The sequence below is a fragment of the Grammomys surdaster genome, unplaced genomic scaffold (genome assembly GCF_004785775.1).
Source record: "Grammomys surdaster isolate TR1022 unplaced genomic scaffold, NIH_TR_1.0 225, whole genome shotgun sequence".
Classification (NCBI taxonomy): Eukaryota; Metazoa; Chordata; class Mammalia; order Rodentia; family Muridae; genus Grammomys; species Grammomys surdaster.
In genome coordinates, this window is record NW_021604670.1 from 3,611,098 (window position 1) to 3,635,445 (window position 24,348).

Below are 24,348 nucleotides of genomic sequence, written 5' to 3' on the forward strand. Positions count from 1 at the left end.
AGGAGAGGAGAGGAGAGGAGAGGAGAGGAGAGGAGAGGGGAGGAGAGGAAAAGTGAGCTTTCCCACTAATAACCTTACCTGATTTCTTGAGGCTAAAGTTTCTAAGGACACTGACTTTTTTGCATTAGAACAAAGTGATCTTAATTCCAACTATTATAAGAAATAGACTCTTGTATTGTCTGTCTTTTTCCACTGTCATTATTGTACTTAAGCAATCTTATGCCTATATTTGGCTCTGGAGAGGATTATCATGCTTGCATGTCAAAGTATCACTGTAGTGGCCATGAAGTCTGGAATTCTCTGCTAGACTTTATGTTAGTAGAATAAATATGTATTATTATTCCAGGTTTTTCCCATATGTTATGACTTACAAGGCTCTTGATAAAAATTCATCATTCAAGTTATTCCTCTAACTACTTGTGATTTCTTTTCCTTATAGCTTATAGCTTAAATTGCTAAGTATAATGGAGTATCCATCCCATGGTTGGCTGAATTACAATACAACTAGCACTCACTGACTCACAGGTTTCTGTTCTTAACGTAAAAAACAAACAAACAAAATATTATTGATACTGTAAGTTGGGATAGTGACAAGTTTCTATGACAACATGGGAGTCACTGAACATTTACATGCTGATGAGACTTCTTTACCAAGAAAGTCTCACCTTGACTAGAGGCCTCTTTAACACGATCAGAAGGACCTTCCCAACCCCTAGGGACAATGGATATACTCATATCCATTACTACTAGTATTTCCATGCACAGCAGCACTGTCTCTTTCATCTCTGTCTGAAGAAATTACTCTTATATTTATTGCATGAATCCCTGAGGGGGCTGCAATACAAAACAAACCAGTGTCCCTCTGAACTCACCCTCAGGATCCTCCCTTAGATTACTGCAAGTCCTTAAAGTGAAATGCAAAAGCAATCCATAAAAGATGAGTTAGCTTTTAAAAATGTACTTGAGCTTTGTAAGTTATAGTACTAGAAATCAGGTATGTAAAGTATGGAATAAAATGAAAAGCAAAAGGGCAATTTTTATTAAATTGTCTCATTATGTAAAGATTTAGGATTTAATTCCAAGGCTTATGGGGCTAGAGAGGGCTCTTACCACTTGACTAGACAGTTGAAATGGACCATAAGGTGGTCACTATGAAAAAAAAAATCATAAATATTGGACATGCTTTATGGTTTTGCTACATTTTTATTTTTAAAGAAAAAATGGTGAGAATAACTTGATTGGTTTTAATAAAACTAGTGGCACTCAGATCAATAAGGAACAACAGAAAAAGTGGCTAGAGAATTCTATCCCTGTTTGGAGCCGGACAGTCTTTAGATTAAACAAAGAGCACCCTGTTTGACAAAGGTGAGCCATCAATGAACCATGATTAGCTGCATAAAAGTTCATCATAAAGGAAAGAAAATTTTTAAGTGAAATTTTATTATTGTGAGGCCAATTCCTTTAAATTGAGTTCAACTAAAGAAATATCTCACATCCTTTCAGGACTTCCTTAATCTGGTAAAATGAAGACTATTTGGACAAATGTACCAAGATCTAGCTTCACGTCTTTGGACGGCAAGGTCTGGGATAATTCTCTACAAGAGTAGTTTGAAGCCACATCCTAACAGCAATAAAAGTCTATTTTCCTCCCACTGGAAGTTTTCAAATGGAAAGTATGTTTACCCCTTTTATTCCAGATCAGAAAGGTTCATTATAATTTTTGGTGACTCTAAACAGATGAGTGCCTAGAATTCTACTTGAGGTATTTTTACCTCAAGAAGTTTGTAGTTCTCTTCATGGCTATCTTCTCTGACAAGGTTTTTCTAGGAACTTTGGCTTAAATGAGCATTGTGGTAATTTTGTGTGTCAGAAAGGATTGCATAAACTACTGAATGCTTTCTCATGATAAATATAGTTCTTGTCTAGCTCAGTGGAGCAATGTTAGGACAGGAGATGCCAGAGCAATATCAGTCACAACAGCAAGTTGTTGTCTGGCTGGTAAGAATGATTTAGATATCAAAGGCTGGGTAGAAAGTATGAGTGTCTTTACTACATGTATGTACCCCCAAGGCAACTTAGAGTGGTGTGGCCTCCTGTGTGAGAATATGTACTTTTCTGGCATGAGATATACTCTATGGAACAACTTATTCATAAATAATATGATTTGCGTGTAATTCAGTGGTATGAAAAAGGTATAAAAGTGGGCAATGAAGATGTTGGTATTGAAGAATGAGACAGAAGCTGATTTTTTAGGTAAGTAAGACTGTTCACATTTTCTAGGTACAAAGATGTGAGTCTTGGGAATGTTAGAGAAGTTTTCAAGGGTTAGATCCAAGGCTCTCTGGCCATCATCCAACTAGCCTAGTTGAACCTGAAGCAAAAGGAGATGCCTGATTCCCAGGGCCTGTCTTCTCTTTATCTTGGATTCTTATCATAGTTCAGCTTTCTAGCTCTCACCTTAGAAATCCCAAGTGATACTAATACTAAAATTAGGATTGACACAACATAAACAGGTATCACTAAGGGTTCCAAGAGAGTGAATTTAAGAACTCTTAAGTACAAAAAGAGAGTGTAAAAAGCAGGTAGGAATGTTTACATTTAAGAAAAGAAAAAAAAATATTTTGATGATGCTTGACCAATACACTGGAAGAAATAAGATCTTTGAAGACTGTTATAGTCAGGAAGACTTGCCACTTAAAACAGATTCAGTGGGATTTTTATATGGTTTTGTGCTTGCTACCACAGTCTTTGGGAAATCTTATGTGCATCAGCCCTGGAAAACTCTGATTACTACAATCTTTCTGCTTCCTCTTCAAAATAGACCCCTGATCTTTTAATGGAGGTGTGTGATAAATACATCCCATTTAGGATGGAGTGCTCCAAAATCTATCACTCTCTGCTCATTGTCCAACTGTGGTTCTCTTTTATAAATCCTATCTACTGCAAGAAGGGCCTTGGTGATGGAGATTGAGTGATACACTAATCTCTGGGTAAAGCACTATATTACTAGGTGACATTTTATTATAATCTTTACTGAGCAGAATAATTCAAAAACGGGAAGAAGCTCACCCACAACCAAGAATCTATTTTGTAATTGACAACTTCTAGTAAAGGTTAAATCAGTTTAGTTTTCTTCACTGGACTACACTCAGTATATCAATTACGTTATGTGGTAGGCCTCATGCTTAGGAATAACTGTCCAATCTGAAAGCTGTTCCATATTTTTGTTTATTTTGTTTTGGTGCATTTGTGTTTTACATTTTGCTTTGTTTTGGCTTGAGTTTTGCTTTAAGATAGATAACATGAATGTAGGATGGGGGTTGGCATCTGGAAGCAGTCAGAGGTGGAGAAAGAATATGATCAAAATATATTATATGAGGACAAGTGTACCTGCTTATCTACCAAAGGAAAACTAAGCATACTTTCTTTGTGGATAAAAGAGTGAACACAGAGATTACAATGATTTAGAGCAGGTTACTTATGGCATTAGTTAATATCTCATAGTTTTTATTATATTATGAAGATCAACACTATACATTTAGGTTAGTCAAGAAAATAGTAGTTAATTTTCAGAAAAGTCTACTGGATTATTATTTGGTCTATAAAAGTAGGTAGACAAATTCTGGGTCAAGTGAAAAAATGTAATGATTAGTGACAATAGTTGAAGAATCTCAGAAGCATCCCAATCTTAAGCCAGTTGGTAGATGCAGAATTCCTTGAAGGAACAGGAAGCTATTTTTGTTTGTGGAAGGACTATGTTAGAATAATCTGTGGCTTTAAGTTTAATAGTATTTTTAATGAACTTTGAGAGCACCTTTTTTGGTGTATATACATGTCAAATTGTGATATCCTCTAAATGGATTATTCCTTTAATAAATATCAAGTAACTCTCCTTATGTCTCCTAACGAGTTTTGTTATGATGTCTATATCCCCAGATATCAGGATATCTATACCCGTTTATATTTTAGTTCCATTTTTTAGCATAGCCTTTCCCATTCTTCTATGCAAAGGGACTATATACTGATAGTGAACTTTGTTTGCTAGAGGCAGCACAAAGGTGGATCTGGTGTTCTATTCTAAATTGCTAAACTGTAACTTTAGTAGTAGTAATTAATAGCATTAAGACACACACATACACATCTGTGTGTATGTATATATGTATGAATGTATATATGTATGTATAATGTATATATATATATATGTATATAATTTCTATTATTTTGTGCTTGTTTCTTAAACCTCTTTTGGTTAACTTTGTCTCTGGAATTATTTGGTTTCTGTGACTTCTTTAATGTGTTGATCCTTCTTTTCATATTAAAATATTCCTTCTAGTAACTTTTGTACCATTCATGTAGGGTTCATTAACACTATAAATCATGTTTTAGTGATTTAAATCATGTTTTAGTGAATATTTTCATTTTATTTCTCCTAACATTTTAAAATATAATTTTTGGAGGTAAGAGTCTGGATTGTAGTTTGTGACTTTACAGAATCTTGAATTCCTATTCTTAGGCCCCTCTTGCTTTATAAAGCTTCACACGGCTGATCCTGTTAGCTTCTTGAAGGTTAATTGCTTTTAGTCACTTCCATCAATAAAGGGGAATCTTTAAACCTTAATGAATAGACACTTCTCTACACGTGTACTTTTCCAGCCTTATACTTAGAGGATACTTTATCCACCATCACCTGCCATAAAAGTCTTCCTCACATTGTTACTTCCTACCAACCAACTCATATCTACTCTCTCTTTGTTCTTCCGTAGTTTAAAGCACTTGACTTACAGAACAAAATAATGGCCTAAATAGTTTCAGTTATAGGACCAGGTAGGTAGAGTATTTTATTAATATGTGCAAGAGTTTCTAGAGAGCTACAAGTTTTCTAATGTGTTATTCTATGTAAGGTACAGTTTTTTCAATAGTAGGAATTTAGAGATGAAGAAATTATAAGTGAAAACAGGACTGTTGCACAAGACTACCCCTGATCATCCCATTTAAATATGATATTGACACTTTATGCTCTTTTGACTTGTATGGAGGAGAACATTCCTCATGAGATCTAATCAATATTTCCTGTGATGTGGAAGATAATACTACATCTAAGCTACCTTCAGCTCCATATGCTTGAGTCAAGAAGTTTGATGATTGGCTTGTCTTCTATCTTAATTGTCTGTTTCTATGATAAAGGCATGATCAAAACTACTTGAGGAAGAAAGGGTTTATTTAGCTCTAAATACATGAATAACTCATAATTGAATGAGTTCGTGACAGGAACTCAAACAGGGCAGGTACTAAAATAAGCAGGGACTCAAGCAGGAAGTGTAAAGGAACATTTCTCACAGGTTTAATCTCTGGGTCAAGCTCAACTAGCTTTTTGAAGAAACCCCCATCAACCCATAGATGCCCTTGTTCATAATGGGTTAGGCTATCATATATCAATCGTCAATCAAGACAATCTCTTACAAGCATGACTATAGGCCAATCTGCGAGAGGGAATTCCTCAGTTAAGGTTACCTCTTCCCAGATGACTCTAGGTTGCATTAAGTAGACAATAAAAACTAGCAAGCATGGTCTAGATATCTAATGGAAAAATGGAATCAATATTCTATAATGGAAGCAGTGAAGAGCTATCTTCCAAATTATAGATTCCCTTGGTTATCTCTTAACAATATTAAGGTTTGTGAAATAAAAAATTAAAAAAAAAAACTTTTATTGATCAAGGATTATAAATGCCGGAGAACCTATGAGATCAAAGGAGTATAGAAACCTGATGTAACTGTGCGACCAGCTCAAAAACAAGAAATCCCATTGCCATCCGTGAGCATGTTTTCCTTTTTTCTGTTATGAATATTTCTCTCTTAAGGCATCTTCTTCTTTCCTTACTAATTTATCATGTAGGAAAATTTACTGATTTTAAGCCAACATATTTAGATATTAAAATTTTAAACTATGTGTTGAGAGATATTAGGAAGAACGATACATATCCCTCAGAACTTTACCTGTGTTCTGGGGAAGGGTTTAGTGTCATTTTGAGTACTTCTAGAAAAGCTGTTTTATATCATTGCTTTTAATTGTAGATTAAGCGCATTTCAAACGATGTGAGTAAAAACCTGATGAGATTGTGATGGTGAATTGTGTTAATCTGACTTAGAAAATACTCAGATGAAATGCTCATATATTTCTTGATATATTTATAAAAGTACTTTACAATTAACATTTAAAACAGTGCATTTAGTGAAGATTGAGTGACCTTCGCAGTCTAGGTGGGCGTCTTGCAACATTTTAAGAGCTTGGAAATAAAACAAAGACAGAAGGGGATAATTGCCCACCTTGGTTTCCTGCCTTCTTTCCTGAGCTGGAATACATCACCTCATCTCCTCTAACCCTTAAGTTGGATTATCAAACCTCTGAAATTGGACTGCCAGGTTTCCTGGATATCTAGCTTAAAAGTTTCTCAACCACCATTATCATGTCAACTAACATCTCAGAACAAATTGCCTTCAAATGGTTCATATCTCTAGAGAACCCTGATAGAATTTCACTCTTTCCTTCTAAACCCAACATTGACAAAAACACTTCATGAGTCCAGAGACAGACTCCCATCACAGCCTTTCCTTTGCCCCATATCCTCATCCTTTTAGGAATCTCCCTTTGTCCTCCTGTAATGAGAATTCTGCACTAAGCATCTGGTATAGTGACTCCAAGTCTGCCTGTGTTTTAGCCACAAGAATTACCCACTTCCTCTCTATTTTGCTTTTAAGATTTATAACGGTGCCTTAAGCATACCAGATGCTATAAAAATGTTAGTCAGCCAAGCTGTTCTAAAAAAGTGTCTTTGAATACACAGAGTGAGAGTTATCACTTGCTAAAAATATATGAATTTGAAAGATAAAGGAAAGGTATAAAAAGGATAACTGAATATTTAGCATTTATATAAGTTTAACTGTGATTTTATGAAGTGAGGAATTTGGGAAAATAAGTATGTTGAGTAGAAAAGTGTAGGATAGTGAGTTTTTTAATTATAGAGTAAGTGAATTTCCAACAGTATAAGTGTAAAACTGATGAGATTGTGGGAGTTAATTTTATGTGTTATTCTCACTGGCCCTGGGATGCCCAGACTGTAAATCTACCTTATAATTATCACTGAAACAATGCATTTAGTGAAGATTGAATGATTTGCTGATTTTGAGGTTCTAGTGGGATAGTGGGGGAGAAGGTAGGAAAATTGGTAAATGAAGGGAAAATTAAATTTGTTGTCATTTTCTTGTAGAGACTGAGGATGTATAGTACAGCTCAGAGAGAGGGACAGTAAAACATGTAAAGGACAGAGAAAATAAAATGAAAAACAAATTCTAAGTATCATTTAACCTGTCATAATATGTTTTCTAATAAGACCTTAAAAAATTCATTCCAAGAATCAGGTAAAATAATGGTACTAATGGTAGAATTTTAGACATCAGTGAGCAGTCTTCAAAATATAGCCAGCTTGCCATGTAGTTCACTAAGTTTATGCCAGCTAATTATCTTTCTTCTTTTTGTGTGCTGTAATATTTCTCATCATATGATCAATTATATATTCTATGTAATTTTTACCCTGTATTTCCTAATTTGTAAGCTAATAAGAGAAATTTTTAGTATTGCTAATGCTTTGAAAAACATTTGAAATATCATAGGTGTTCATGAAATATTTGTTTTAAAAAAAAGAAGCAAAGGGGGAGGAATTGGAAATGAATTTCCAGTCTAGCCCTGGCTACCAAGAAATACTGAGATGCTATGTTAAGCTTAGGAAAACTGTTTTGTTTTGTTTTTCTGACTCATTCCAACCAGAGTATTAGGAGAAAGAAAAACTTTTAGAAGCAGTTAAATTGCTTCTTATTAACATTGAAACATACAGTCAAAAGTCATTCTATTACACAGTTTCTTTATTCAAATGGAGAAGCTATCGGAACATAGAGAGAGAAAATTAGCGGGCTTGTAATTAGACTTTTGGGACACTAAAGGATAACTGTTTCAGTTTCTACAGCTTACACTGAATGCATTAGATATACTATACTACGTTGACAAAATGAAAAAAAAGGTGGCATTAGCATGCACTTAAGCAGTACATGTTTGTTAAGAATTTCCCTGTTCAGTAGTGGTACAAGCTGTTTACAAAGTAGTTCTACAAAGTGCTCTATCACAATGCACATCACGGATAGGAGACATTCCTTGAAGGAATTGGCATTCATGAAGCAATGTAACTAATTGGTGATTATCCATGATATTGACCCATGCACTGAAATGATTAGAAACTGTTCCAGGTAATTCTAATATACTGATTTGCTGATGCTGTCGTTTGGTTCAATATGCTTTGCTTGAAATGAGACTGGATATGAGAATGATCAGTCAGTTTTCTTGGACATCTCATTAGCCAGGCTTCATTCTCCAATTTTATTTCCAACTTAAGAGCATTAGGACCATTTTTTCCAGACGTTTTGCCACATGGTAAATAGCATTTTCAGATAAATGGCACTAATACTCACAAAGAGCTCCAAACAAAAGGGTCTTTTCAGCTGGCTGAGAAGTCACTAGGGGCTTCAGCAATTCCACAACTTCAATACTTCTATTGCAACCACCTCTGTTAAGTGTTCAGGAACTCTTTCCTTGGATTCTGTGTTCTCCATGTTACTATTTGAACCCTCTCTCTCTCTTCTTTTCTTCTATTCAGAGAGAATCTAATGATGTTATAATGATGTAGAAACACATTATATATTAAAGTGTTCAGATTCTCTCTCCATCCTATTTCTCCTACAAATTGGCACAAAGCACCTGTCTTACTTGCTCATGCTAGAACTTAGAACTAATGTTCACTCTAGAGTCGCAGATTTCCTTTACCTTCTCACTGAATGAACAAGATTCTCAAAACTAGTCATCTCACAGAACTTCAAAATCATACTGTCATGGATTTTGCCTTCTATGCCTTATGTCACCGTCATCCAATCACAGAGTATATGTTATTTATGGCCTTCCAGTAAGGAAAGTGGTAACAGAAAGACAAAGACACTGTCGGATAGTGAGAAAATAGACACAGAGAATAGGAGGAATGCTTCATTTGCTTGCCTCCCTCCATCTTAACACAACTATTTTCTTCTGCATCAAAGACCAATCACTTTGAATTCTGGATAGTTTTGGAGTCATAATTTCAGTTGTCATCCTATTGTAGCTTCATCATACAGACAGTCCCCAGTAATGTATCTTTTGGAGTCTACAACTTAATTTCCTCCTGACTCCCTGACATTTGATTCTATCTAACATGTTTTTAAAATGAAAAGTATCTTCACATCTGGTACCAAGAAAACTGTCCGGTTTTTCTTTGTTTCTCTCCTTTGTTCTTAATAATAATTTTATGGAGTTTTTACATACAGTATTATAATCACAGGCACTCATTTATTGCATCGTACTTTTTCTATTGAAAAGTTCAGGCTGGATTCTTTGCTTATGGTTACACTGAGGTAAATTCTTCACAGAACCTGAGGTTGGCATTTTATCTGGGTTTTGATATTACTGCTCCAAATCATTAGAGGTTGGCTAAATTATTTTGCTTATATCTATAAACCTGAAGCTGCTTATTGCCATAAAATCTGTAAATCTGGTCCTATCTTTCTCAGATTCCTTAGATTCTTCCATGTCTACTTCATCTCAGAAGCACAGCCCCTTTCCTTAGCCCTCCACCCACTGCGAGTGCTCTAAGAAAAATTTATTTAGCTTCAAGGACTTATGTTATTAGTTCAACTCCTCCAGGATAGAACCTGTCTCTTAATGAAACTAATCCATATAAAAATTTAAATAGAAGGGTAAAGGTGCTCATAACTAAAGTCTTTAATATTGTATATGGAAATTTTTGGAACATCTTTGAATTCTGTGCCACTCAGTGATGTGACAAGAAGGGCCAAATAACTTTTTACTATTTCTCTTTATTACATTTTCTGAGACTCCTGACAGCCAAAATCAGACATACATTCTCATAGATATTTTTCTTCTTATACCTCTCTGAAAATTGAGTCTAGCTAAAATGGTACGAACATCTTTAGTCTCCAGAGCTTAAATGCTACAAAGATGCCATGTGTACACCACCTCCCCAATTAATATCAATTAGTGATATTTTGTGCTGCTACTTTGGAGGTTGAAGCAGGATAAGCACTTGAGCTCATGGCATTCTTAAGCAAAAGAGGAAAGCAGAAAGCCCACAGGCCATAACTGTACACAAGAAACTACAGGTCAGTAAGGAACACTCATCTTCATCAGAAAAGACCACATCAATTGGTTATCTAACAGCAAATAATCAGCCCTGAAAACATACACGCATATGACATTATACAGAATGAGAGGATGTTTAAAATTATGTATTTATAAAAATATATGTATATAGCAATAATTAATGCCAAAGGAGACCATGAATTTAAAAGAGAACAAAAGGTAGTATATGGAAGAGGAAATATAGAAGAAGGATGAAGGGTGAAATGTAATTATATTATAAGCTTCAAAAATATTTTTAAAAGAAAAATAAAAGCATTTCATTAACATCTTTTACCTCAGCTATGTCAGAGAACCATATACAAATAGTTCTTTAAAATTAATGCTTCCATAAAACTTCGGATGAAAACCGCCATGGTCACTGTCCTATAAATGTGTGAGTGAATCAGTTTGATAAGCCAAGTGATAAAGGACCCTGTGATCATTCCCGCCTACTTCACTGTATCTGTTAGCCTGTATAGACCTAAACCAAGAATATTCCCAAAACAAGTGAGGAAGGATTCCCGCTACTTTTCTGGTCTAGTGCCTTGCTATAACTGTATTTTTTAAATACTGCTGAGTTGTTGATTCCATTTAAACTCTTCAAGTCATTTTTCTCTCTTGGAATTGTAGCATGCTGATTTTAATCAATATAACACATTTTATGATGTTATCATAGCTTTTATTATGCTGCAATTCACAGAAACAAGTGCAACAACATGTTTAATTTTTCTAGAAATAATATATACATACATAATCTTTCTTCAAGCTCTAAAATTAATTCATTTTCTCATATATATATATATATATATATATATATATATATATATAGATAGATATAGAGAGAGAGAGAGAGAGAGAGAGAGAAAATTTTTTTCCAACAACTTTTCTATCCAAAGTATTACATTAGGTGTGCTGTGCCGAGGTCACACTTAAAATATCTCATTAATAATATAACTTACATTGCTAACAAACATAAAAATCCAGTTTTATGCTACTATGAATAAATTTTTAACTTTCACAGTTTTTACTGGAAATGTTTCTTACTTTGATTATTTCTATTTATATAGTTTATTTTTATTTGTTTTACAGTAAGCAATATTTAACATTGAGAAACATTGTGCTATCATCTTCCTTGGTATTTTATGATTTGTCTTTATTCAAAATGTGCTAGAATTTAATTATAAAGTATCTCCCATGAGGGTCATATATTTGAACACTAGGTCCCCAGTTGGTAGCCTCTTTAATTTTATAAAGCATTTTGTGTGGAAGTTTCTGGAGGAAGTCTATCACTTGGAATGAGCATCAAGATCTCATAGCCTGGCTCTACTTTTTGTCCTCTCTTTGTTGCCTGCATGTAGATGGAATATGATCAGTCAGCTTCCTGCTCCTGTGACCCATGACTTTCCTACACCTTATCTTCCTTGCTGTAATGGACTCCATCCTTCTGCCAAATTAAACTCCAACCCCCCAGTTACTTTCTGTTAGAGTATTTCAGCAAAGCCATAGGACAGAAGAATGCACACTGCTAAAATGTTCACAAGGCATTTAATAAAACTTTTAGTGTTAGAAATGCTTATCTTGCTCTTGATTCTGGTCTCCAACTACCTGCAAAGTAAGGTTATAGGGGGTGATGCTCTGGGCTAATTATTGACTACATTTTGTTTCCATAACTAAGTAATCTTGAGTCATATGATTGGGAGTCTATTGTAGAAAGTAAAGAATAGAAGATGAGAGAGACTTGAAGCATAATTTGTAAAGTTCACAGAGTCATATAAATGCGGAAAATACCTTTGTAGGTGACTAAGGCTCTTTCTGACAATCCTCTGAGAAGCACAATAAGTAAGCCTGAGAAATGTAGTACTGGATAAATAGAGAGGAGGCTAGGAATTGATTCTTCTACTCTCAGTCCTCAGTGGATAAGGATTATCGCACATAACACTTTATTCCTTAGAATTCATAGACTAACTTGAATAGGCTGAGGAAGTTCCAATGGTTCAAAAGAAAACTATAAAACAAAACCCAACAGAGATGAGACATAGTGTCACATTGGCTGGAAACTGTCAGCGTGCACAGGAGCTGTGCACTATAGCTATGGGGTCCTGAGAGGGCTCAAAAGAGATGTCTCCTATCCCACACACAAATATATACATCTCATTTTTAATTTAAAAAATTACCATTAATTTTTGAATATTGGTAATAGGGAGTAATTTTCTAAGAATCATCACAATAAAAATCAACCCTTAAATAAAAATTTTAAGTAAAATACATATGGCTGGTTTCTGAAACCTGTCCACCTGTCTTTTTCCCTCACTTTGATGGAGATGTTGATGGATATATCCTGGAATTTTAAGCCATTTACTAACCTAAACAATTATTTTATATTATATAAATTCCATTTCCATAATTATTTGTAATTTATTTTCTCACTATATAAAATAAAATTTCAACAATTCAATAGTTTATTGATCTGTACTTTCACTTAGACAAGTAGTTACCAACCTGTGTGTCATGATCCCTTTGGGGCTGAACCACCCTTTCACAGGGGTCACCTAAGACTGTTAGAAAATGCAGATGGTTACATAGAAATTCATAACAGTAGCAAAATTACACTTATGAAGTAGCAACAAAAGTAATTTTATGGTTGGGGGTCATCATAGTATGAGGAACTACTAAAGGACCACAGCGTTAGGAAGTTTGAGAACCACTGAGTTAGATTTTCAGAAGATAGTATACCTCTTTATCACTTATTTTAAAGAATGTCTCTTAGCTGATCTGTGAGGGCCCCCCTTGCTCTAGAATCTAAATTACACTGTACATTTTTCATGTTGTTCATAGAACTTTTCTTTTCCATATTACTCCTTACCTGAAGTGTGTTGAAATGATCGTTAGACCAAATCTATTTATCTGTATGTCCCCGAATGATATATTTTCACAAAGAGGTGAGCATTGTAGATACTTTTAAACTCAGAATTCAATTGTTAGATAAAATAAATCAGTGTTTAAGTATCTTTGAGAATCTGTTTTCCACATGTTACCACTTACCACAGCATAAGCTACTGAGACTCAGAATCAGGTGTTTTTATGTATATGTCTGTTTCTATTTCTGTGTCTGTGTCTATTTATGTAAATATATATGTGTATGATTATATCTATTGCTCATTTTAGGATTTTTTTTATTTTCCATTCCATAGTCTCCCCTGTTGTTTAATCTTTTTTTCCTGTACCTTTGATGAAAGTCTAAACATCTTCACACATGACTCTAGGTTTTTTTTCCTTATTGTTTCCATTTCATCATTCTATTTTGTTTCTGTCTTATTCAAATTGTGCTATTTATATTTCTTCTTCAGTGTATTATAGGTTTTACTCTGTTCAGGAGTCTCATTTGTTGCATAGTTCCTGTTTTGAACTATATTTAGAGCATAGTATAAAATTTTCTTTAAAATATTTCAGTTACTATAACCCCTGTGTGAATGAATTACGATTTGAGAAAAACTGAATTATTTTAAAAAATATTTCAGTTCAGAAACAGTTTTCTAAAACCCATACCCTCAAAATAAAAACTGGATGATGGTATGTCTATGTTATTCTTTTCAGTCTACTTGCCTTTCAACTTTAGAGTCATCTTGGTTCCATAGTTGTGCATGATTAGTGAATTTTATGTAATATTCATATAACATATGAATGTGAACATAGCTTCTAAAATTACTTTCCTTGGTCCTGTTTATTTTCCATATGGAATAACTAACTTTCTTGGGTATGCTGTCTCGGGCTCCTACTGCTTCTCATCTCAAAACACCTATATTTATTTCTTTATGAAATTGACATGCTTTTGTTTGTTTGTCCTAAGGAAGCTCAACCTAACATCAGATGATGATTTAAAGGAAGGAATTTCAGATGCCATTCTCTTCTGATGCCCCACAATGTGTTTTCACCAATTCGTCATTGTCAAAGAAATATTTAGTTCCTCTCATGGACATCATGTTTATCTTTGTCTTAGTTACTCTTCTATTGGTATAATGAAACACCATACAAAGGCAATTAAAAACAGAAAGTATTTCATTGGTGGCTCAATTGGAGTTGCAGAGAGTTAGCATGACAAAAAGCATGGGCCTCAGAGAGGGAGACATGATGATGGACAGTAGCTAAGAGCATACATTATGATCCACAGGCGGAGAGACTGGGACTTGGCATAGTATGGCCTCAAAGCCCACCCCTAGCAACACACCTCCTCCTACAAAGTCACATCTCCCAAACTTTCCCAAACAGAGTCACTAAGTTGGGATTTGAGGATTCGAACACATGAGCCTATGAGGGTCATCCTCACTCAAATCAACACAAGCTCCTATAGTCTCATTTTCTTTCTCTAGAAAGAGATTATAAGGGATTTCCCAGTGCCTTCATGTAATATTGTTCTATCCTTGATGTTTCTGGCAGATGGATGGCATTCTCCCATATTTTCCATAAAAAAAATTACTGAATTCCCCGTCTGTTTTTGTATTTTTGTACATTTGATGGTATTTGGAAAAGAGAAAGAAGATTTACATACTGATGCTCAAGTTTCTTCTCATCCATGACTCCTGTCTATTCCATATTTTAGATGTCACCACACAGATGTCTTCTTAAGTCTCCATCTGTTTCTCATAAAAAGTCATTTTCAGATATTTGCCTTTTTTCCTCTAAGTCTTCAGGGAAATATTCTGTTTATCTTTTGTTCATGTATTTCCCACTCTTGTTCTTAAGACTATCTCTACTCTTTTTAACAAGCAAAATCTGGCTTTAAAATGGTTCAAGTGAAGTGTCTCTTGTTTCCACTGCTCCCCATATAGGGAACATGCTGAAACTGTCTAGATTTTACCCATTAACTGAAAATTAGCTTGCTCTGTATACAGTATAATATAATTGATGGTTGTAGTGGCATGGACTGATGCTGCTGGTATTGCAAAGCTAAACATTCGCCCCTAAGTCTTAATTGACCCTGGAGAGAGTCCACATGTAGACCCAAGTAACATTATATGACCTTGCCCTACAAATTATTCCTGATCAATAAATAAAGATGCAAACAGCCTATACCTGGTCAGAAATGAGATAGGCAGAGCTTGTGGTGCCCAGAATTGAATTCAAAGGAGAATTACAACAAGAAGCCCCATATTGGGCGCCAACTTGTTGTCGAAATATTTAAGCTCAATTAAGGGGCTTCTATGCATCCTTAGATCATTCAGTTACCAGATAAAAGACACATACAACCTTTATTCTTAAAATAAAACTTAATCAGTATAAGATACAGGCTTATATCTACCCCTTATGCTACTATATCCATTTTCCCGTGAGTAGCCCCCAATACAATGGGCTACGTTCTGTCTAGGCTGCTCTTAACTCCAATTAGTCAACCCTTATGGCCAGCATTTTATGACTGTTATCTCATGTCATATTTTCTTCTCTCTACTTTCTTCTCCTTCCTAATCTTTCTCCTCTGACCTCAAGTCCAGGTACCCCAAACCCCTCCTATCTAAATTCTGCCCAGCTATAGGCTGTAGACATCTTTATTCACTAATGAGGAATAATTTAGGGAGAGAGAAAGGTCACATAGAATCACTTGGGTCTATGTATGGACTCTCTCCTCTATGAGGGCAATTGTGACCTAAGGGCAGTATTTAGCATTACAGTGCAAGCAGTATCAGACCAATCCACTACAGATGATGCTTAACTAACATTCATCAATCTTGAGTCTGCAGGGCTATATTTGGATCTGCAATGGTGATTTATCTAAGAGTATAACATGAAACTTCTCTTTCTCTTCATCATATCTCCTCTGAAAGGCCTTCTAGGAACAGAAAATTCAACCTCTGCTCCACTTCAAAAGCTTTTTGAAAACATGTGATTAAGTATATAAGTATATGATACACTCGTACTCCTCTCCAACCCAGCTTCATCTTTCTGGGGCTGAAAAGACAGTCTTTGAATGAATGTATTCAGAGAAGAACTCATGAAGATAAAGGACTAAACATATGACTTCTTCTAAAGTTACTGTCCTGTAAATTAAACATCCACATCACTTACGTTAATCTTCACATTCTTTTCAGAAGCCATACTAATGAAACAGCATGTTTTTCTATTTTCTTTTTCAGTGTGTTTCAATTTATTTCAGTAGGCTGTTATTTTTTTTTGCGCAACTATAAATTTGATAAAAAGACAGTGTCAATTTTTTCCAATCATATCTACTCTTATCTAATTATACAGTTACTAGAATTATACAGAATTATACAGTTTATACAGTTTACTATTTCTTTAGTTTTTCAGAGGTTCATTTATATAGTCAATATTTCAGTTACCTGGAATTTTAATGAAATAACAACTATATAAGATGCATGTACTTTATTTTGAACACACTGAGACAACTTTTGTTTTTGTTTAACTTCCTTTCTGAGGCATTGTATTGTGAGGAGAAAGAACCTGTTCACATGTAAGCCATGTGCAGTTACTGAATCTTTCTCTTTATGTAAACCTTTCAAAGAAAAATGTGATCACTCTCCAAGTAAGAGTTCAAAAACAAAAGTAAAACATAAGCTTCCAGAGATAAGTGAGCTCTAACAAAATGACGCTGAAGGCAGTGTGTTTCAAGTTAAAGAGCTGTGCAAAGTTGTAAGAAAAAATAGCATGAAAAGGTTGAGTATATTGGAGGAACTCAGAAGAACAAGATGTGGGGCACTTAGATAATCTGAAAAACACACAGCTACTGAGAGGTTGGAAAAGGAAATGAGCCACTAAAAGTGTGAGTCTAGCCTTCAAGCCAGTATAAAATGATGATAATTTGTGCTTGCAGCCATCAGTACTCTTTTGCATTTCCATTCTTAAGATTATCATTTCTACTTCCATTTTTTATAATTACTATTTAGGAAATGTTTGCCAGGTAATCCATGAAATACTCTTACATTCATGGTTTTTATTTGAGTAACAAAAATATTTTTTTTTCTGTACTTCAGACGGTCTAGAAACATTAAAACAGCCTAGATGGTTTTACTTTAAGTAAAATAGATCACAAATGCGGGGGTTGAATGTGTAATTATATATTTTCTATACCAAAAATGACAGAGTGATGGCTCAGTAGGGGATTTACTTGTCTACCATGAGTAGTCATGTTGATATCAACAGAACTCACACAAAAGTCCATGCAGATATCAAGAGGCCCAATGCTAAGACACAGACAAAAGAATAACAAGAGCTTACTAGCCAGCCAATCTAGTCAAATTAATGAGCTCTAGATTTAGTGCAGTAAAATAAATTGTATCTCAAAACATAACTTAGATAAGGAAAGATAACTTAGGTAATGATGTAGAAAGAAATTTAGTGTTGAAATCTGACCTCTATACATACATGCCTGCATGTGTACACAACACACATATGTGTACACACACACATGCACATGAAATAGAGAGGAGAGAGAGAGAGAGAGAGAGAGAGAGAGAGAGAGAGAGAGAGAGAGAAAGAGAGAGAGAGAGTTGGAGAGAGAGAGAATATTTCTGGCTGGCTTGGAGAGATAATATTATTCCCTGAGTGAAGCAACAAGTAGAAGTACATGGCACGTGACATGCAGTTGAGAAAATTAACAGTGCACACAGGGAGCAAAGGGGTTCCTAACCTAGCGGACAAAGCCAGATCCTAGAAGATTGACGCCATTACAGGAATTCCAGCCAAAGGAATGGCAGAAGAACAAACTGTATATCAATAGTATTTACAATATCAGAGAGATACAAGAAAAGGAAAATGCAGAGCACTTTGGCTAATAATATAGGGAATTAAAACAATAGAGAAAAGTGATGATCCATTCTTCAGGGAAGCATAAGTAGGAAATGTGAGTTACAGAGAAGAGTTGTATGTAAACAAGGAACATTCTAAATAGCTCTGTTTTATCGAAGGGGATTTCCAGGTCATATTTTATGATGGCTGGTGATAATAGATAATGACAAACAAAAAAATCAAAGCATTTCTAAATTACGTAACTTATAAAGCAAAAGATCTCAGGTAAAAAATGACCTTATATATCGGAAAAATGTCTGGAAATTTGTAGGTTGTGATTGAAAATGACTGTGGTAAAACCTCTCATGGCACTGTTTATAAAGTACCTGCTACTAGTCAGGCACCATCCTATGCACTTGGCATAACCCAAGGCTCAAAACACAAAATGTAGATGGGTAAAATTATTTACTTCCAAGCATGTTGACCTGAGGTTGATCCCTGGGACCTACATAGTGATAGAAGAGAACAAACTTCGGCAAATAGTCTTACACACACATGCCTCCATACACATGCTGCAGAACATATGCATAAACACACATACACACTACACATGAACATAAACATATGACATACATACTAAATAAACTCAGGGACAAAAGCATATGAATATGAAGAATCTATTCAATTGGAACTCAATTCTCAAATGATACATACAGAAACTTAAAATGTGTATATATTGAATAAATAAATTATATGTTAGTAAAAATTGATAAATATTTCTTAAGCCTAGACTAACTTTAGGGAGGGTAAATATATATAACTAAGGTACAAGGAATTTTTTTAATATTATGTTCAACTCAATTCAGTTTTATAGCAAACATTGAATCTGGGTAAATACGTGATAGCAGGTGAAAAAATTAGCCAAGTTCATATTGGTAGAAAAGTCAGCATCAGTGAAATCAAAGGTCAAATGATACCTGGTTCAGGAAAAGGGAAGAAAATGTTCCAGGAATACAGAGAAGAATAGAAGTGAGAGCAAAGGGACACAGACCTCAGTTTATTTAGTTTCTTGGGAGCCAATGGAAGAATTTTAGCTTCATGTTGAATGAAAATAGAGATAATAAGAATCTGAGCATAAGAAATAATTATCATTCTTAATATCACTAAAGAACTGGTTACCTGAATCATCTGCAATGAACATAGGAAGGCAAATGTAGAAGCCAGGAGGTTATCTGAAGGAAACTGTACTAAATTTAGTTTAAATGAATGCAATCAAATATGGCAAGCTTTGAAATCCATGTTGGATTCTAGACATATCTTTGTGAAATTTAATCAACATAGTTTGCTAGTCATTTAAAATGTAATGTAAGAATGGGGGCTACCTCCACATGTTTAAAAAGAATAACAAAGAAAATAAAGTTTACATTTTACAGGTAAAGTACAGGTGATGCCCACTGGGAGGTCAGAATATTATCAGAACATGTTAAGAAAGAATTAAAGGTTGAGAATAGCAAATGTTAACAAGACTATCCTGGAGGTGTAAGCTCAAAGGAAAGTTATCGCACGGGATAATATATGATCTAGAAACTGTGATGATTCTCCATTAATCCATTAATATTACAACAAAATGATTCTGTTTGTTTATTATCAACAAAGATTCAATCAAGGGAGTCAAACCACTGACAGAGTTATAAGATAAGCAACTTTACAAATGTGATTACATCTTTAAGGAAGATGTCAGTACAACAACACATAAAAAGAGGGAGCTGAAAAGAAAAATGGTACTACTAATCAGCCTTCCCAAAACATTGGGGTAGGGTCCATCCAGTCTGTGCCAGAGCACAGAGCAGACTTCAAGCTACAGCTCTGCACTCAATCCCGCAAAACCCTGAGGAGGCTAGACTCCCAGGAGCTCTAACCTGCTCAGAAACATAGGACCATAGGATCACAGGATCTCAGGAGATTAGTCAGATGAGGATTTCAGGATCCCAGAGATAGCCTATCTCCCAAGAGATCTTACACACAGGATCACAAGATCACAGAGACAGCTGGACGCTGAGGAGTTTTGACACAATCAAGGCAACAGGAAGGACAGGCTTTAGTCAGCCACAGTGACTGCAGTTAGCACTAGAGATAGCCAGATGGCGAAAGGTAAGCATACATAAGCAACAGCAACCAAGGTTACTTGGCATCATCAGAACCCAGTTCTTCCATCATAGCAAGTTCCTAATACCCCATCACACCAGAAAAGCAAGATCCATGTTTAAAATCACTTCTCTTGATGATGATAGAGGACTTTAAGAAGAACATAAATGACTCCCTCTAAGAAATACAGGAGAACACAGGTAAACAGGTAGATATCCTTAAAGAGGAAACACAAAAATCCCTTAAAGAATAACAAGAAAACACAACCAAACAGGTGAAGGAATTGAATGAAACCATCCAGGACATAAAAAAATGGAAGTAGAAACAATAAATAAATCACAAAGGGAGACTACCCTGGAAATAAAAAACCTAGGAAAGAGATCAGGAGTCATAGATGCAAGCATCACAAACAGAATGCAAGAGATAGAAGAGAGAATCTCAGGTGCAGAAGATACAATAGAAAATATTAACAAAACTGTCAAAGAAAATTCAAAGTGTAAAAAACTCCTAACCCAAAACATCCACGAGATCCAGGACGCAATGAGAAGACCAAACATAAGGATAATAGGTGTAGAAGAGAGTAAAGATTCCCAACTTAAAGGGCCAGTAAATACCTTCAAAAAATTATAGAAAAAAAAAACCTTCCCTAACCTAATGAAAGAGATGCCTATGAACATTCAAGAAGCCTACAGAGCTCCAAATATACTAGACCAGAAAAGAAATTCCTCTCATCACATAATAATCAAAACGCAAAATGCACAAAACAAAGAAAGAATATTAAAAGCAGTAAGGGAAAAATGTCAAGTAACTTATAAAGGCAGACCTATCAGAATTGCACCAGACTTCTCACCAGAGACTATAAAAGTCAGAAGATCCTGAACAGATGTCATACACACCCTAAGAGAACACAAATTGCAGCCCAGGCTACTATACTCAGAAAAACTCTCAATGACAAAACCAAATTTACACATTTTCTTACCACAAATCCAGCCCTACAATTATAATAGAGGGAAAACTCCAATACAAGGAGGGAAATTATACCTTAGAAAAAGCAAGAAAATAATCTTCCAACAAATCCAAAAGAAGATAGCCAGGCAAACATAATTCCACCTCTAATAACAAAAATAACAGGAAGCAACAATCATTTTTTTTCTTAATATCTCTTAACATCAATGGACTCAATTCCCCCAATAAAAAGACATAAACTAATAGACTGGATACATAAACAGGACGCAGCATTTTGCTGCATACAGGAAACCTACCTCAGCGACAAAGACAGACACTACCTCGGAGTAAAAGGCTGGAAAACAATTTTCCAAGCAAATGGTCCCAAGAAACAAGCTGGAGTAGCCATTCTAATATCGAATAAAATCTATTTTCAACCTAAAACTAACAAAAAAGAGAAGGAAGACACTTCATACTCATCAAAGAGAAAATCAACCATCATGAAATCTCAACACTTAAAATCTATGCTCCAAATGCAAGGGCATCCACATTCATAAAAGAAACCTTACTAAAGCTCAAAGCATAAATTGCACCCCACACAATAACAGTGGGAGACTTCAACACCCAAATGTTAGCAATGGACAGATCATGAAAACAGAAACTGAACAGATACACAGTGAAACTGACAGAAGTTACTTACCAAATGGATTTAACAGATACCTATAGAACATTTCATCCTAAATCAAAAGAATATGTCTTCTTCTCAGCACCTCATGGTACCTTCTCCAAGATTGAGCATATCATATAACTGGTCACAAAACAGTCCTCAACAGGTAAAAGAAAATTGAATTAATTCCATGCATCCTATCAGATCACCATGGACTAAGACTGGTCTTCAATAATGACAAAAACAATGGAAAATCCACATATATGTAGAAACTTAACAACACTCTATTCAATGATAACTTGGTCAGGGAACAAAATAAAATAAGAAATTAAAGACTTTTTAGAGTTTAATGAAAATGAAGGCACATAATACCAAAAATTATGGTACACAATGAAGCCACTGTAAGAGGAAAACTTATAGGTCTAAGTGCATACAAAAAGAAGCAGGAGAGAGCATACACTAGCAACTTGATAGCACACCTCAAAGCTCTAGAACAAAAAGAAGCAAACACACACATGAGGAGTAGATGGCAGGAAATAAACTCAGGGATTAAATCAACCAAGTAGAAACAAAAAGAACTATACAAAGAATCAACAAAACCAGGAGCTGGTTCATTGTGAAAATCAACAAGATAGATAAATCCTTAGCCAAACTAATCAGAGGGCAGAGAATCAGTATCAAAATTCAGAACTACAAAGGGACACATAACATCAGAAACTGAGGAAATTCAAAATATCATCAGATCCTATTACAAAAACATATACTCAACAAAACTGGAAAATATGGATGACATGGAGAATTTTCTAGACAGATATCAGGTACCAAAGTTAAATCAGGAGCAGATAAACCATCTAAACAGTCTTATAAACCCTAAAAAAATAGAAGCAGTCATTTGAAGTCTCCCCACTAAAAAAAGCACAGGACAGGATGGTTTTAGTGCAGAGTTCTATCAGACCTTCAAAGAAGACCTAATATCATTTCTCGTTAAATTATTCCACAAAATAGAAACAGAAGGAACACTACTCAATTCAATCTATGAAGCTACAATTACACTCATACCTAAACCACACAAAGACCCAACAAAGAAGGAAAACTTTAGACCAATATCCCTTATGAATATCAATGCAAAAATACTCAATAAAATTCTCACACACCAAATCCAAGAACACATCAAAACAATCATCCATCATGATCAAGTAGGCTTTATCCCAGGAAGAGCCTCGAACACATGGGCACAGGGGAAATGTTCCTGAACAGAACACCAATGGCTTATGCTCTAAGATCAAGAATTGACAAATGGAACCTCATAAAATTGCAAAGCTTCTGTAAGGCAAAGGACACTGTCAATAGGACAAAATGACAACCAACAGATTTGAAAAAGATCTTTACCAATCCTATATCTGATAGAGGGATAATATACAAAATATATAAACAATTCAAGAAATTAGACTCTAGACAATCAAATAACCCAATTAAAAAATGAGGTACAAAGTTAAACAAAGAATTCTCAACTGAGGAAACTTGTATGGTCGAAAAGCACCTAAAGAGATGTTCAATATCCTTAGTCATCATGGAAGTGCAAATCAAAGCAACCCTGAGATTTTACCTCATATCAGTCAGAATGGATAAGATCAAAAATGCAAGTGATAACAGATTCTGATGAGGGTGTGGAGAAAGAGGAACACTCCTCCATTATTGGTGGGATTGCAAGATGGTACAACCACTCTGGAAGCAGACTGACAGTTTCTCAGAAAATTGGACATAGTATTACCTGAGGACCCAGCTATACCACCACTCTTGGGCATATACCCAAAAAATGCTCTAGCATATAACAAGGACATGTGATCCACTATGTTCATAGCAGCCTTATTTATAATCACCAGAAGCTGGAAAGAACCCAGATGTCCTTCAACAGAGGAATGGATACAGAAAATGTGGTACATTTACACAATGGAATACTACTCAGCTATTAAAAACAATGAATTCATGAAATTCTTAGGCAAATGGATGGAACTAGAAAATATCATCCTGAAAGAGGTAACCCAATCACAAAAGAACATACATAGTATACACTCACTGATAAGTGGATATTAACCCAAAAGTTCAGAATACCTACGCTACAATTCACAGACCACATGAAGCTCAAGAAGAAGGAAGACTAAAGTGTGGGTGTTTCGGTCCTTCTTAGAAAGGGGAACAAAATACTCAAGGGAGCAAGTACAGAGACAAAGTGTGGAGCAGAGACTAGAGGAGGGTCTGTCAGGAGATTGCCCCACCTGGGGATCCATCTCAGTCACCGAATGCAGACACGGTCATGGATGCCAGGAAGTGAATGCTGACATGAGCCTGATAAAGCTATCTCCTGAGAGGCTCTGCCGGAGCTTGACATAAACAGAGGCAGATGCTGGCAGCTAACCATTGAACTGATCACAGGGTCCCCAATGGAGGAGTTACAAAGAAGACTGAAGGAGCTGAAGGGAACCGTATGCCACAAATTTATTTAAATCATGCCCTTTTTATTTTACATTTTTAAAATATTGGATGTCAAGAAACTTTCTGCTGAGTATCTATGCCACCCTAAACTA